The sequence below is a fragment of the Narcine bancroftii genome, chromosome 2 (genome assembly GCF_036971445.1).
Source record: "Narcine bancroftii isolate sNarBan1 chromosome 2, sNarBan1.hap1, whole genome shotgun sequence".
NCBI lineage: Eukaryota > Metazoa > Chordata > Chondrichthyes > Torpediniformes > Narcinidae > Narcine > Narcine bancroftii.
In genome coordinates, this window is record NC_091470.1 from 312,410,561 (window position 1) to 312,427,779 (window position 17,219).

A 17,219-nucleotide genomic window follows, 5' to 3' on the forward strand; every position below is an offset into this window, starting at 1 on the left:
AATCTCTGCCTTAAATACACCCAATGAGAAGGGTGAATGTTTGTCAGGAAGGCTAGGTTCCTACTAGTCTAGTAATGTTAAGAGTTACACTTATTTCAAAATCATGGATTAAATTGTATATTAATATCAAATAAATGCACATTGAGTTTAGATGAATAGCACTTTTGATAACTGGCTGTATAATGTAATTGCCACCAATGTAGGTATTTAAAGTACTCAGCCACATAATGTAGCAGATTCAATGTCAGATGATGATAAATAATTAACCTTTGAAGAAAGGATTGAACATAGAACACAGAACATAAAAAATTATAGCACAGTACAGGCCCTTCATCCCAAAGTATTGTGCCAGCTAATCTGCTCTATCAATTGCCTAGAATTTCCCTACTGCATAACCCTCCATTTTTCACAGCTCCATGTAACTATCTTCTTCTTTCTTTGGCTTGGCTTTGTGGACGAAGATTTATGGAGGGGTATGTCCACGTCTGCTGCAGGCTCGTTGGTGACTGACAAGTCCGATGCGGGACAGGCAGGCACGGTTGCAGCGGTTGCAAGGGAAAATTGGTTGGTTGGGGTTGGGTGTTGGGTTTTCCCTCCTTTATCTTTTGTCAATGAGGTGGGCTCTGTGGTCTTCTTGAAAGGAGATTGCAGCCCGCCGAACTGTGAGGCGCGAAGATGCATGGTTGGAGGCGATATCAGCCCACTGGCGGTGGTCAATGTGGCAGGCACCAAGAGATTTCTTTAAGCAGTCCTTGTACCTCTTCTTTGGTGCACCTCTGTCTCAGTGGCCAGTGGAGAGCTCGCCATATAACACAATCTTGGGAAGGCGATGGTCCTCCATTCTGGAGACATGACCCACCCAGCGCAGTTGGGTCTTCAGCAGCGTGGATTCAATGCTTGCGGATTCTGCCAACTCAAGTACTTCGATGTTGGTGATGAAGTCATTCCAATGAATGTTGAGGATGGAGCGGAGACAGCGCTGATGTAAGCATTCTAGGAGCCGTAGGTGATGATTCAGAGCCAAACAGGAGCGTGGGTATGACAACGGCTCTGTACAATGCTGATCTTTGTGTGTTTCTTCAGGTGATTGTTTTTCCAGACTCTTGTGTAGTCTTCCAAAGGCGCTATTTGCCTTGGTGAGTCTGTTGTCTATCTCTTTGTCGATCCTTGCATCAGATGAAATGGTGCAGCTGAGGTTGGTAAACTGCTTGATTGTTTTGAGTTCTGTGTGCCCGATGGAGATGTGGGGGGGCTGGTAGTTATGATGGGGAGCTGGCTGATGGAGGACCTCAATTTTTTTCAGGCTGACTTCAAAAACCAATAGTCTAAACACTAACAACTGTGAACTCCTTTGCAGAGTTCTCTCCAGTCTTAATAAAAATGTAACTATCTAATAGTCTCTTAAAAGATTGTATTGTTCCTGCCTCCATCAGCTTTGCCAGCAGCACATTCTATGCACCCACCACTCTCTGCGCGAAGAATTTACCTCTTACATCCCCTGTACTTACTCCCAAGCACCTTAAAACTCTGCCCCCTTTGTTACCCATTTCAGCTCTGGGTAATAGCCTCTGGCCATCCACAGGATCAATGCCTCTTATTACTTCTCAGCTCTGCTTTGTACCCTATCAATGTCCCTCTCTCACCTTGTACTGGTTTTGATTGACAATTAAAGTCTGGGTGTAGAGGCAAAGTTAATGATTAGTTTTGTTCTCTTTCATTAATGACTTTATGGCTATAAATATCCTACTCGAGTTGAACTGCAACTGTTTTGGATCCAACCACTTAGCCTGCATGAGACAAAATCACATTATACCCTATATTGAAATCTAACTCTTGGTGAGGTTCTTATTTTTTGTGGTAAAATAGTATAAAGGTTTCATGTTATTTTTAATGCAGGTTGCTGTACTGAGCACTATTCGCTTACCTTTTCTATGTTAAAATAAATTGTGGTTTAAAGCCTGCTTCCATCTGGTAGCATGTACATTTAATCATTCAACAAAAAGTATAATCCCATGTTGGAAAAGGATATATTCCATTCTGCATAGAAGTGGCAAAAATTCCTTGATTGATTCCCAAGTGCTCCTATTGTTCACTCAAGTATTAAGGAGATAAAGCAAAGTCCAAATTGTAGGAAACGTGGTGCCTTGCTAACAAGAGTTGGCTGTGAAGCAAACCTAAGTAAAATATTCACCATCACACCAAACAAATGCAACAGACATTGAGGATTATGATAAGAAAACAAAGAAAAAGAAAGATATGCATTCATTTACTAAATACAGACAATACAATATAATGCTCTCATGGATTATTAAAATTTAGAATGCAGGAAATATGGCAGAGAAAACATTTAGACTGTTTATTTCTCATTAGAATATATATTTTGTTCAGAACTCATCAAATTTCACACATTGAATATTAATATAGTTATCTGACTGCATCCTCAGTTTCAACTGGGCCCGACAATCTCCTGATATTGACATATATAACAGAGGCGGTTTTGGGTTTGTATCCACTGTCCTGATGATTTGCACAAGTAGAAAATCTCATCTTCTTGAAAAGCAGCCAATTACCTGCATTATATGCAGAAAGATTTTTTTCTCTCTCTCTCATGAAGCTTCATCTGAACTTATTACCAATTTATATACATCTAACACATGCATATGGGCATAATGGATTGAAGAAAGTAATAGTTTATTCATAAGATATGTACACTTAATTTCTAAACTATATATACATGTTAATATACATTATGTAACGGGAAGATGCCATGACATCTTCCACAAGTATATGATCTCAGTTTACATTTTGCACTGGATAGACCTGATTGTTTGCCTTATTAATGTACAGCCTGAGTAACTTGGTTGAACATTTAACATCACTATTTCAATCTGACATATTTTCTGAAAGGTGAGCTCAGGCACTTTCAGTAACTTTGATAGATCCTTTTACGAATAAATCCATGAACCCTTATATCTCTTAGAGGTCTGCAACACTGGTTAAATTTTGAATCAATGTGAAGTGGCCACTACATAACTGTTCTAATGGTTGTTGGATTTCCCACAGATGCGGTTTCATTTTGGGAGGCATTTTCCAGATACAGGGAGGAGGTCCTTTTTTTCTAATTTCTTTACCCATCTCTGCTCTTTGAGGTGTGAGTAAATTTGGGTAGGGCATTGCACATATCTAGACTAATTTCAATTAAGCTTATCACTGTCTTCCTCATGTAAAATTACTTCTGAAATATCCAATAATGCCCTACAATTTAATCTAATTGTAGGATAGCATTTCTGCACAGAAGCATCTCCACGAATTTGATTAAGTGAGCAAAAATAATATAAAAGCTTGAAAGAATCATAAAAGCTGACAGTAAAAGCTACTACAAGTATATGAAAAGATAAATGGAGAATATATAACGGAGATTAAAGCAATTAAAATCACTTTGCTTCTTTATTCAATAGATAAGGACACAAATGATTTTCCAGAAATATCAACAAACTGACTCCAATGAAAAGTAGCAATTAAAGGAAATTTGTATTAGTTAAATGTAGTGCTGGCAAAATTAATGGAATTGAAGGCTGATAAATCAACAGAGCTCATCCTATGTATTGCATCGTGCTAAAGAAGGTAACCTTTTCAAATAATGGAAACATAGATTGTAATTTCTATGGTTTATTTCAGATTTCAGGTTTATTGTCAGAGTACATTCATGACATCACATACAACCCTGAGATTCTTTATTCCTAAGGGAAAGGCGAAATTATCACTTAATGGTAGTGCTAAAAAACCTGCACACAACGTACACATAAAGAATGGTAAACAAACCAACTGTGCAGTACAGAGAGAAAAAAAAATCAATAAAGGGCAAATGAGTCCTTAAATGAGTGTTTGAGGAGTTCGATGGTGGAGGGGTAGCAGCTGTTCCTGAACCTGGTGGTGTGAGTCTTGTGGCACCAATACCTCTTTCCTGATGGTAGCAGCAGGATCAGATCATGTACTGAGTGATGTGGATCCTTGATGATTACTGCTACTCTGCAACAGTAGTGATCCCCGTAGATATTCTCTATGGTGGGGAGTGTTTCGCCTGTGATGTCCTGGGTTGGGATGTTGTTGCTGCACATTCAGCCAAGGTTTCAGTCTCAATCCTGTAAGCTTATTGATTGCCCCTTTTTATACAACACACCACCTTGATGTCATCAGTGAATTTGTAGATGGCGTTGTTGTCGTACCAAGCCACACAGTCATAGATGTTTAGCGAGTAGAGCCTGTGTTGCTCTGGTACTGATGTAGATTGTGGAGGAGATATTCTTCCTAATCCTCACTGATTGTGGTTTAGAAGTGAGGAAATCCAGAATCCAATTACATAGTGGGGTATTAAGACCCAGTCTTGGAGTTTGCTGATCAGTTTTGAGGGAATTATGGTGTAAAATCCCAAGCTGTCATTGATAAAGTGCATATAGATGTATGCATCTTTGCTGTTCAGGTGTTCCAGGGATTTGTGTAGAGCCAGTGAGATGCCATCCGCTGTAGTCCTGTTGCTATGACAGGGGAATTGGAATGCATCCAAATCACTGCTCAGACAGAAGCTGATATGTTTCAACACGAGCCTTTCAACATGAGCCTTTCAAAACACTTCATCACTGTTAATGTAAGTACTACTAGTCAATAGTCATTTAGGCAGGTTACCACACTCTTCTTGGTAAGATTGATGCCTGTTTGAAACAGGTGGGTTCCACAACCTACTGGAGTGAGATGCTGAAGATATCTGAATAAACAATGGCAAGTTGATTACCACAGGTTTTTAATACTCAACTGGGCACTCCACCTGGACTGGATGCTTTCCTTGGATTTGCTCTCCTGAAGTTACCCTGCATGTCATCCTCGGATATGGGGAGGAGAGGCTTATCAAGGAACATAGGGATGCACAGTGGTGTTTCTTCCTTGTTTTTGGGTTGAATCGGCCGTAGATGGAGCTCATCTGGGAATGAAGTTTTGTCAAGTCAAGTCAAGTTTATTGTCATCTGATTGTACAAGTACAACCCGAAGAAACAATGTTCTCCGGTCCTCAGAGCAAAACCATAAAGACACACAAGCAGACATAACACACAAACAGACAAATAATTCTTATGCAGGACAAGTATTTTAATCAATAAAATAAATGAATAAACGTTCATTTGTACATATAAGGATCTCGGATGGTTAGTGTGAGCAGTTCCTTTGGTTGTTCAGTGTTTTCTCTGCCCGTGAGAAGAAGCTATTCCTTTGCCTGGTGGTGCTAGCTCTGATTCTCCTGTATTTCTTCCCTGACTGGAGCAGCTGAAGATGCTATTTGCAGAGTGGAAGGGGTCGTCAGTGATTTTGCTTGCACTTTTCAGACAACGATCCTGGTATATCACAGTGATGGGGGGAAAGGGAGACTCCAGTGATCCTCTCTGCCACTATTATAGTCCATTTAATTTGCTCTCTCCTACTACACTGTATTTGTTTTGTTGCAAGTTATGTCATTTAGGTAATTCTATGGCTGTCAGGTATCCTTCGTTATTTCCATTTTTGCCCAGAAACTCCACCTGGGAAATAGGTTTTCCTAAGTCATACCTGTTCCTTCTGTAGTCATCTTGATCTCTGGACTTAAATGCCTCTGATCTGGCTCTCAGCGGGTTCCAAATTTCATTATTCATGCAGAGCTTCTGGTTGGGGAAAATGCTGAATAATTTGGTGGGGACACACTCATCCACAGCTGTTTTGGTATAGCCTGATAGCCTTGAAGTAATCATTCAGATCCTCAGCTGAGTTCTTAAACACCACCCAATCCTCTGACTCAAGGAAGTCCTGTAACTGTTCTTCATTCTCCTGCAGCCACCTTCTCGCTGTCCTGATCTTCAAAGCCTCTTTTTTAAGCTCTGTCTGTATGAAGGCAGAAGGAGCTCAGCTGGGTGATCTAACTTGCCAAAATGTGGTCTCAAGGATGAACAGTAGGTCTTCCTTATCTTGGTGATCAAGTGACCACTGGTACAACAGGCTATATGTTAGTGATAGCTTGGCAGGGTTTTCCTGAGAGAGGCCTTATTGAAGTCACCAACTAATATTTGTAGTGTGTTGAGGTGGACCATCTCTTATTTATTGACATCATGCAGCTCCGCAGTGCCTGTTTGTAACTGGCATTGGGAAGGAGATAAAGTCTGGTGTGAATCGCCGATGAGAACTCTTTACAGAATAGCAGCTGCAGACTGGAGAATTTAGAATGTAACTATTATTTTTCCACTTTGGTAGGAAAAATAGAAGCAGGTTATAATTTAAATGGTGGTAAAGAGTATATGATCTGGGCCTCCTTTCCCCATTTACCAAGAATGAATATACAGGTCCAGCAAACAGTCAGGAAGGTAAATGATTTGCAGGTCTTTGTTGCAAGACGTATTTGAATACAGGAACAGGATATCTTACCATAATTATACACCATCTTAGATGAGACCATTCCTGAAGTATTGTGTCTAGCTTTAATCTCTTTAACCAAGGAACAATATATTTTCAAATAGAAGTATGTTAAACATTCATTACACAGAGTCTTGGGATGGCAGAACTGTAGTTGTGGAGAGACTGGGTCAACAAACCCTGCATTCTCCAGAGTTGAAAAAAATGAGAGGAGATATCACTGAAATGTTTAAAAATTATGACAGGTTGCGTACATGGAGAATGATTCCTTCAGTTGAGAAGATCTGAGTATATGGGCCCAGGTATTTAGTGCTGAGGTGAGGCCAATGAACCTCTGCCATTCCCTACAAGAGAAGTAGAAAATTAGCCGTGATCACATCAAATTCCAGAAGCAGGAGTGAAAGGCCGACTCAGACTTTTATTTTTCTGTTTCCTTGTGCTCTATGAAGTTAAAGGACTTCAAATTTTGTTTAACAAATCTGAAATTACTAAAACTGGAGCTGGTCTGCTTAACATGCAAATAAACTTCTCTCTCTCTCTCTCTCTCTCTCTCTCTCTCTCTCTCTCTCTCTCTCACAAAGCTTCATTTGATTTTAATCACCAATGTCTGTTCATCTAACACATACATGTGGACATAATAGATTGCAGAAAATAATGGTTTATTAACAAGGATGGACATTCAATTTTATGTCTGTCATGTAAATTCCTAACCCAGGTGGAGTTTTCCAGTGAACATTATCATTTCAAAGGAAGATATTAATTGATTACTTTGGTCAATGTGTGCACAATATGGCCATAAGTGGAAGCCCTCTACAATATGACATCTAACATCCATAGCCATGCAAAGCCCTTCATTTAAATGGAGACCCACATCCTTGTGTGATCAGGATGCATGTAATGCAGGCGAGAGGCTGCTTTCCAGGTAGCTCCCATAATCCTTTCACAATATTACTGGCTCTGGTCCCTGTGCATCGCTGTGTACTAGGTGATAAGGAATGCAAGCTAGTGTCATGGCTCATGTGTCCTCTGAGAAAGTCCTATTCTATAATTCTGTTGACCATCCATGGCATTTTATAGTGAAGTCCAGACTGTCACTGGGAATATCAATGAACAGACCAGTGGATTCTCGTGCAGCTTATATTGATTGAGCTGTTTACCCAAGGAACAATATATTTTCAAATGGAAATATGTCAAACATTCATTACACAGAGTCTTGGGATGGCAGAACTGTAGCTGTGGAGAGACTGGGTCAGCAAGCCCTGCATTCTCCAGAGTTGAGAGAAATGAGAGCAGATATCACTGAAATGTACAAATATTCTGCCAAGCTACGTACTTGGAGAATGATTACTTCAGCTGAGAAGATCTGAGTATGTGAGGCAGGGTAACAGAAGGTACCCGACGTTATCTGGCTGAGGAAGGCAGTGATGATAATCAGTACAAAATGGCAAACATCAGAAACCAACCATCAATCCCATGGGCCACAAGGAGAATGAAACAAAAGGGAGAATAAGGGGAGCACCAAAACTTCCAGGTAGACAGCTATCACCTGGCAGCAAGGTTGTTGCCATTTAAAGGAAGACTGGCTTTGAGAAACATCCTCCACTGTGACACTGTCATCACATCCCTTCCCAGTTCTGAACACATAATAAAAAGCAACACTGATTTCATCACTGCTCAATTATTGGAATCATTCATTATCAACAGCAAACAGAAAAGAATCAGAGTAACTAAATATCACCTACAAACATCAATGTTTACCCCAAGTGCCTTTTCTACGAGTGCTCCTTCTTGCTTCATGCATCTACGTAGTTCAATCTAAATGTCAGTTACATATAATGGTTGCTGAGAATTGGAAAAGGCAGATTTAGATAGGTCACACTCATGACGCCATCATGACATACTGCAGACTGCACCAGTGATGATGTCTTGCACTGTTTTACTGTATTTTCCTCTTTGGATTTTTGTGGAACCATAATCTTTCCTTTTTTTAAAATTGTAACACCATCCCCTGCAATTGTTTTTAATCCTTGCACAATCTGTTGTACTATGTTTAAGATGATATGGCTGAATCACCCACAAAACAAAGTTTTTCACTGTATCTTGGTACACATGACAATAAGTAATTCAATTTAATGAGCTTAAGTTTTCTAAATCTTCTGATGACAATTAAATGCAAGGGAACTGTGGAGTGGCACAGGAATTCTGGTATCAATGGATGCACTTCACGTGCCATTATCCTGGGCATCAGTTCAGCACTCGTACCCAATGATCTACTATAGGACAAGTAACTGATCATCTGAGAACCTATAAGCCACTTTCTACTGAGAAACCCAAGAGCCACTAGGGAAGTGACAACATTTTACCATTCAGTCAAAGTTACTGATAATGCAAAGGAAGTTGTTTGTGCTTTTATTCTTTTATTGCAGCATCTTTTTTATTCCATTGAAATTGCTGGGTTTCCCAGATAAAACAGCTAGCAGGTCATTTTTCTCTGTATGATGTTAGAAATAAAACCAGAAAATGATAGAGGTACACTGCAGATATGGCAGCCGCATTGCATGGTGAAGTAGAGTTATTATTTCAGTTCAGTGACCTTTCATCAGACAGATACGAGGAAGAATGAGCATTTCCGACAGTCCCTGAGGCATCCTGACAAGACCCCAGTTTCCCAGTTTTCAATAGAAGAACTTGAGTAGAAGTTATATATATATATATATATAATATTCTATATACCTCAAAAAGAATGATGCTAAATCAGCTCTTGAGCATTAATTCTTATCTGGCATCAATTCCGTGTCTCCAGGCATGGCATAGTTATCTTTAATATTTAAATAGGTGGGTTTTATTAACTCTATGCCCACTTAGCCCCTGTGCCACCCATTCCCCATGAAAAGATGTAAGTACATTGTTAGAAATTCAGTTTTGTTTGGTAGGATAAAGTGCATCATAGTGTAGCAGCTGCAAATTCTATTATACTTTCAAAACTTGGTTCCATGATTTTATTAAATGTTAGAAGCAGAGTAAAATATATAGCCACATATAGTATAGTTTAATGCTACCAGCCAGAGTTAAATCTTGATGCTTCCACATCATTTCAGACTTGAGCCCTTCATCAAGGTGTGGGGGAACATGAGTGGATTGTTTCCATGTTATCAGGACTATAAAACAGACAGTGCTGGAGATGAGGATATGAAGAACAATTGCTCAGTTGAAGGACAGAGTTTTGTAAGTTTGAGATTATGTATTTTGGTGACAAAAGTGACCTGCTAAGGCTAAGTGGGAGTAAGTAGCCACTGAAGCCTTTATTTCCCCATGGGTCGCACATGGGAGCCGAGTCGATTTCTTTTGTCAGAAAAGTACACTAGTGCTATAGTTTTTGATTGCTGAAGATTTCCATAGAGTAAAGAGTACTGATTGATATGCCATGGCATCCACACATTTTCTAGTCGCAGTACCCTTGGAAATGAAAGGGAATTTGAGAGGAAATTGGAAAATTTCCCAGTCCCAGTCTGAGAACTATGAAATGGCAACAGAGCTAGACAAGAAGCCAAATAACAAAAGCATAACTACCTTGTTATCTCTCATGGGGAAAGAGTGCCACAGAGTTTGCACTACACTAAACATTACAAGTAAAGAACAAATGAAAAGTGCAGAAATACTCAAGAAATTGAAGGAACATTTTAAACCTGCTTCGCATGTCATATGTGAGCAGTTTGCATTCAACCCTTGTGACCAGCATGAAAATGAAACCATAGATCAATATATGACAGAGCTGTGGAAGCTGGCTGTCAGGCAAGTTTGGAATGCTGAAAGAAGATTTAATGAGAGACAGGATTGTACTAGGCACAAAAGATCCAGCTGTGAGGTCCCGCTTGTTGAGGGAGGATAAGCTTACACTGCAGAAAGCAATCAACATGTGCAGGAGTCACGAAAGAGGAATTTAAGAGCACACAGGGCTCAGTGAGCAAGACCTAGTTCATGCAGTGAATAATTTTGGAAAACAGAAGAAGACCACAAAGTATAGTGGGAGTCAGCAGACCAAAGCCAGCTCGTCACAGAAAGGAGACAAGAGATAGAGGTCAGAATGTAAATACTGTGGTGGACATCATCAGAAAGAGAGAGAAACCTGCCCAGTATTGGGGTAAACAGTGTGCAGAATGTAAAAAGAACAATCATTTTGCCAGAAAGTGTCTGTCTAAGAAGCCACAAGCAGTGAAATGCATGGTGCTAGAAGAGCACACCGACAATGACAGTGATTAATCATTATACACTGCAGAGCTTGTGAGCAACGTAAACACACAAGGCCAGAAGTGGATTGTCCAAGCAGATGTGACAGCAGATAAATTCTCACTAATGACCAATAAAGTGTCAGATAGACACTGGAGTCACTTGCAGTGTCATGAATTTTGCAGACATGTGTGAGGTGATGCAAAATGGAGATGCATACTTTCAAACATCCAAGGTCAAGCTGAGGCCATTTGGTGGAGAGCTGATACAACCTAAAGATCAACAAGATTTGTACGTACATTCCAATGGCACACAATGCAAGGTGAGATTTCCAGGTGGTGGATTCTGTTCACCCTACTTTGCAGACTGCTCAAGCAAGTGAGTGTTTTGGACTAGTCACATGCAATGTATCACAACAGGTCAATGTAGCAGAGGTGCAGAAAAGTCGGCTCACTAGAGATGAAATTCTGCAAGATTACAAAGATGTATTCACCAGAAGGGTGTCTCCCTGGCGAATAACATTTGGAGGTTGACAAGAGTGTCAAACCTGTTCAGCACCTACCTTGAAGAGTGCCAGAAGCTCTCAAGACCAATCTGAAAGAGAAAATTAAAGAGCTAGAGGGCAAGGGAGTGATACAGAAGGTCACTACTCCTCCTTAATGGATCAGTAGTATGGTTGCTGTGAGGATACCTGGAAAGCTTAGGGTAGGCCTAGACTCTAAAGTCCTCAATCAGCCATTCAGAAGGTCTCACTACCCAATGGAAACTATAGAAGAAATTCTACCACAGCTCTCCAAAGTGAAGGTGTTCACAATCCTTTATATTAATACATGTTTATGTTCTTATCTCGATGTATAACTGGGAAAGATGCAAGCCAATAAGCAAAAAGCTTTTGTTTTTGTTGGGATTAGGCTTTTTGAACCAGTGTAATGAGATGCCGACAGCATTGAATCCACGCTGCTGAAGATCCAACTGCGCTGGGTAGGTCACGTCTCCAGAATGGAGGACCATCGCCTTCCCAAGATCGTGTTATATGGCGAGCTCTCCACTGGCCACCATGACAGAGGTGCACCAAAGAAGAGGTACAAGGATTGCCTAAAGAAATCTCTTGGTGCCTGCCACATTGACCACTGCCAGTGGGCTGATATCGCCTCAAACCGTGCATCTTAGCGCCTCACAGTTTGGCGGGCAGCAACCTCCTTTGAAGAAGACCGCAGAGCCCACCTCATTGACAAAAGACAAAGGAGGAAAAACCAAACACCCAACCCCAACCAACCAATTTTCCCCTGCAACCACTGCAACCGTGTCTGCCTGTCCCGCATCGGACTTGTCAGCCACAAACGAGCCTGCAGCTGATGTGGACATTACCCCTCCATAAATCTTCATCCGCGAAGCCAAGCCAAAGAAATGAGATGCAGCATACCAGAGTTGAGCTCAGGGGTTACAATATGATAATAAACGCTTGTCATGGTTACACCACACGAAACAGGAAACAAAGGGCAAACAACATTTCAGGCCTTGGTCCTTCAGCATGAAATCTGATTACATTTTAGTTTAAGATGCCCTGTGCATTATTTTTAGTTAATTGGTCTGTTGTAAGTGTTACATCTCAAACCAGCAACAACCAAAGACACAATTCAAAAGAGTTAAATTTTAACTCATTATTTATTAATGGCTATTAATAATATAATGTCTTAACACAATTAACCCCACTATAAGTATTTATAGCAAATATACAGATATCATATACTTATAAACAGTGTGTGTATGGAAAAAAACCCAGCACATTACAGTCTGTGCCCAATATTCAAAAAGGAAAAATCCCCCAAAAAACCCAGGTCAGTCGGTCAAGTAAACCAGTCCAAAAACACAGTCCACAGAATTCAATCTCAAATTTCAACATCTAAGTTCAGTTCTTTAACTGATAATAAAAGACATTGTATTGAACATTGGAGAGAGAATTGACTGATGTTTCATTGCAGTAAACATGCAGATCCTCATATGTGAGGCATGTGCATTTCATATATCTCTGCCCTCTTCAACTCCAACTATCTCTCCAACTGCCATTCTGCAGCTCCAAGAGCCACTGTCTGCTTCACAACTGGATTCTCCCTTTGTTCTTGAAAGTAGCAAGCAATTGGCAAGATAGCACTCAGCTGTACCACAAGTTGCACAGTTTTTAGCAGAAATTTATTCTTTAGAGCAACAGTCCATAGTCCAAAAGGTCAGTCCATGGTCCATAACACCACCCACCCACAAAGAAACTTTTGGCCTGTAAGAACAAAATTTTAGTAATTAATTAAGGTGCCATAATATAAAGTAAAAAACTATGTTCATCTACAAGTACACACTAATTTCATTTACAAAGTTCTAGTATCTAGAAAGTCGATCAGCAATCAGATTATCCTTCCCCTTAATGTGCATTATCAAATCATAATCTTGTAAATTTGAACTCCAATTTAACAAGCGTATATTCTTATTCTTCATTTAATACACAAAAAATGGATTATAATCAATTTTGGGCTGTACAACTGTAAACATCAAAATGAGCTAATGGTTCTTTTTCTCTATGGTGAAATAATTCTTCTGATGATCATTACACTTCTTTGAGAAGTAGGATACAGGATGGTCAATATTATCATCATTTTTCTTCTGTAACAGGGAATTCAGAGATAGTAAAAACCTTTGCCTCAATTGTCACCAACTGCCCTTGTCCTATGACATAACCCAGATAAGTATCAGGACCATGACTAAACTCACTTTTACTTAAATTAACTGTTAGATTCACTTTAGAAAGTCGAATAAACAATTCTTCTAACTCAAGGACATGCTCTTCCCATGTGTCACTACTTGTAACTAAATCATCAATGTGTGCTTCAATCTCTGAATTAGAGAATGAATCATTCTTTGAAATGTCCCCGGAGCATTCTTCATTCTAAAGGGAATGTCATTGTACTCGTACAGTGCAGAAAGTGCTACAAATGCAGAAATCTCTTTACCCCTCTCTGTTAAAGGAACACACCAGTAACCTTTCAACAAGTCAAATTTAGTAAGAATTTTTCCACACCTTGTCTATACAATCATCCACTCTAGGAATAGGACAAGCATCTGTCTTTGTCACAGTATTTACTTTTCTATAGTCAGTGCAAAACCTAACAGTTACACCAAAACACAAGTCAAACTCCAATTTGAAGTAGACTTTCTAATAATACCATTCTTCAACATGTAGTCAATTTCCTGATCTACTAGTTTGCACTTTTCCATATTCATCGATGGAAGTGTTGTTTAATAGGTCGAACATCAGCTACATCAACATCATGATAAGCTATGGAACTTCTCTGAGGTATATCTGGAAATAAATTCTCAAATTTTAAAAGTAACTGTCTCAATTTTTTTTCCTTTCTGAAGTTTGGAGATGAGCCAACTTTGTTTTCAGGACATGCAAAATCATAGAATTTTCCAACCTTGGGCTTATCAATTTTTATGTCCCATGACCTTCTCTGAAACTTGTTTTACCTCTTTCCTCATTATCCTGGTCGATAACCATCAACTATCATAAACGTTTAGTCCCATTGAGAGCAACCTGCTCAAAATAGGGCTTAATTAATCATATTTACATGATAGACCTGAGTTTCTCAACTGTGATTAGATGTTTCAAAAATATAAGTGACCTCATTAATTTCAAACTTAACTTCATATGTTTCTGAAAACCTAGCCCTAAGAGGATTTCAATGTGTAGGTAACAGTACATTGTCACCTGGTTTAATTTTTTTAATTTTTCCCTTGCTATCATACCAAACCTTCATCTTTAAATTCTCCTTTTGTCATTTCACAAACTTTATTCAACCAATCCTTAAATTTAAAGACATAATCCAACAAGTTTAAGTTCACATCATTATTAATCCACTCTTTCTTTAATAACATTAAAGGACCTCTCACCTCATGTCCAAAAACTAACTTGAATTGACTAAAACTGAGTGATTCTTAGACAGACTCCCTCACTGCAAACAATAGCAAATGAATTCCTTCATCTCAATCCTCATTCTCAGAACAATTAGTTCTCATCATGTTTTTCAGGGTTGAATGGAACCTCTCCAAAGCCCCTTGACTCTCTGGATGGAATGCAGGAGATACATCTGCTTAACTCTCTTAAACAACTTGGTGGAATAAACCTGACATAAAATTATTCCCTTGATCTGAATGAATTTATCTAGGCAGACCAACCAAGGTGAAAAATGTTAACAAAGACTTCACAATTGCCTTTGCTTTAATATTTTCTTAAAAGAATGGTCTCCAGAAACTTTGTGACTGCACACATAATTGTCAATGAATACTAATTCCCAGCTTTGGTTTTGGGCAATGGGCCAACACAGTCCTTTTCTTTTAGCTATGATAGGGTTCAACAATGCCCTTTAGAAGTGACTATCTCGATGGGATTCAAAAAGTTTGTTGATCTTTCCCTTTAATTACCCCTGTAACATAAGAGATCATTGGTTTAGTGGCCAATTTAAAATCACAGCCACTTTCTCAAAATGTTGAAAATATGTATCTATCTCAGCTTCCTCAAGTGGAGGAACTAACCTAACTTCCTAACTATGACCAAGAATTTGATCCCAGTTCTCTTCTATTCTCCTGTCATTTTCCACTCTAATCTTTTCCAGCTCATGTAGTCTAATTTCTCCTCTGCCTCTAGTTCTAATGTTTTCAGTTCCATTTCCAATCTCTTTGGCTCTCAGCTGCTTCCAATTCTAATCTCTTTAATTCCAACTGTATTTGCTCAGATGTTTTACTCGTGGGAAACTGCTCGAACACTTCATCAAACTTTCCTGTTTCTATGAAGTATTTTGCAATTTTCCTCTCAATCTCTATCTTTTTCATTTGTGGTTCTGCTGAAGCAATTGCCATGGCAACACTCACCAACTCGTGCTTGTTAGCCTTTTTCAAATTCTCAAGGAAGGGTAATGCCAAAAATCCCTCTATATCTGTGGCTGCTGGTTTGTTGCTGTTGATTTGACACACACACACTAGATTTTAGTTATTTTTACCAAAGGAATTTCTTAGACCAGACTGGAATTCCATCAATCACCAAGCTCCAGCTTTATTCAGACTCAGATGATTGATCACTAATCAATCAATCTCTAAGCTCCCAAATTTGTCTCTATCCCAGACGATCTCCCACTTTGTTATGTCTCAAACCAACAACAATAGAAGTTTTGATTCAAAGGGTTACATTTTAACGCAGTATTTATTAATGTCTATTAACAATATAATGACTTAATACAATTAACCCCACTATAAGTATCTATAGCAAGTATACAGATATCATATATTTATAAACAGTGTGTATAAATAAACCCAGACCATTAGAATCTAACCCAGTATTCAAAAAGAAAAAAATTAAGTGTCACTCCAAAAAACGCAGTCCACAGAATTCAATCTCAAAGTTTAATGTCCATGTTCAGTTCTTTAACTGATAACAAAGGACGTTGTATTGAACGTTAGAGAGAGAAATGACTGATGTTGCTTTGCAATAAACTTACAAATCCTCAGGTACGAGGTATGCACATTTCAATCAGCTCTCCAGTGGGCCTCTGCTGCTCCAACTGCCATTCCAACTGCCATTTTACTGCTCCAACTGCCTCTCTCTGCTTCACAGCTGAATTCTCCCTTTGTTCTTGAAAGTTCCAAGCAATTGGTGAGTCAGCACTCAGCTGTACCACAGGTTGCACAGTTTTTAGCAGAAATCTATCCTTTAGAATGACAGGCCACAGACCAAAAGGTCAGTCCATGGGTTATAACACAAGAGAGATGATGTGATGCACATGTCATTGGAACCCAGGTCTTAGGTGTGTGGTCAAAGAGTTGATGAGCTGTAGCAATTTAGTAACCTTCCTGTTGCAATCCAAGGATCTCAGTCTCCTCCCCCAACCTCATAAGGAGTATTTGATGGGAAGATCGGAATAGGGCGGGCAAACAATGAACGTTCTGTGCTCAAGGACTCTTAATTCTGCTTTGAGCACCCAAAAATACATCAGGAATCTTTAATTAAACCAATAATTAGAGATGGAACAAACTGTTCCATTCCCAGAAACAAATGAACTGAATGCAAATAAATGTGGAACTAAAATACATGTGACCTGAGAATTCATTGTTTCCTTCTGTTATTGGCTTCTACAGTGGACATTTTCTCTTATATTTGTCTTTTCCAGGCCTTTACAACCCATCCAAGTGGAAGAACTGAGATACCTGTTCTCTGTTTTTACTTATGAACTATTAGAATACATTATAATGATGAATTTACAAAGCAGGTTTTGCATTTCTAAATATCTATTTGCCAGATTGACTCTGTTGGATGTATTCCAATCTCTGAAATAACAGATTATGAGAGATTTTCAATACATGGAGGTACTTTTATCTCTTAAAACACCAGCACTTAGAAGCTGAAAATTGGGTAATGATAATTCAACCAGTCCAGTAATGCAGGTGATAGACCATAAAGTATAGGAACAGCAGTAAGCCATTTTGCCCATTGAGTTCGCTCAAATATTTCATCATGAGCTGATCCA

General features: G+C 39.2%; 1 long non-coding RNA gene across 1 annotated transcript in view; it reads right to left on the minus strand.

Moving 5' to 3' along the window:
* Window positions 1-16,568, minus strand: part of LOC138755527 (uncharacterized) — a 64,249-nt gene extending 47,681 nt beyond the window's left edge. Inside the window, exon 1 of the long non-coding RNA XR_011352369.1 lies at window positions 16,194-16,568. This is a non-coding gene — a long non-coding RNA (uncharacterized lncRNA). The remainder of the gene's footprint in view (window positions 1-16,193) is intronic.
* Window positions 16,569-17,219: the final 651 nt, after the last annotated feature.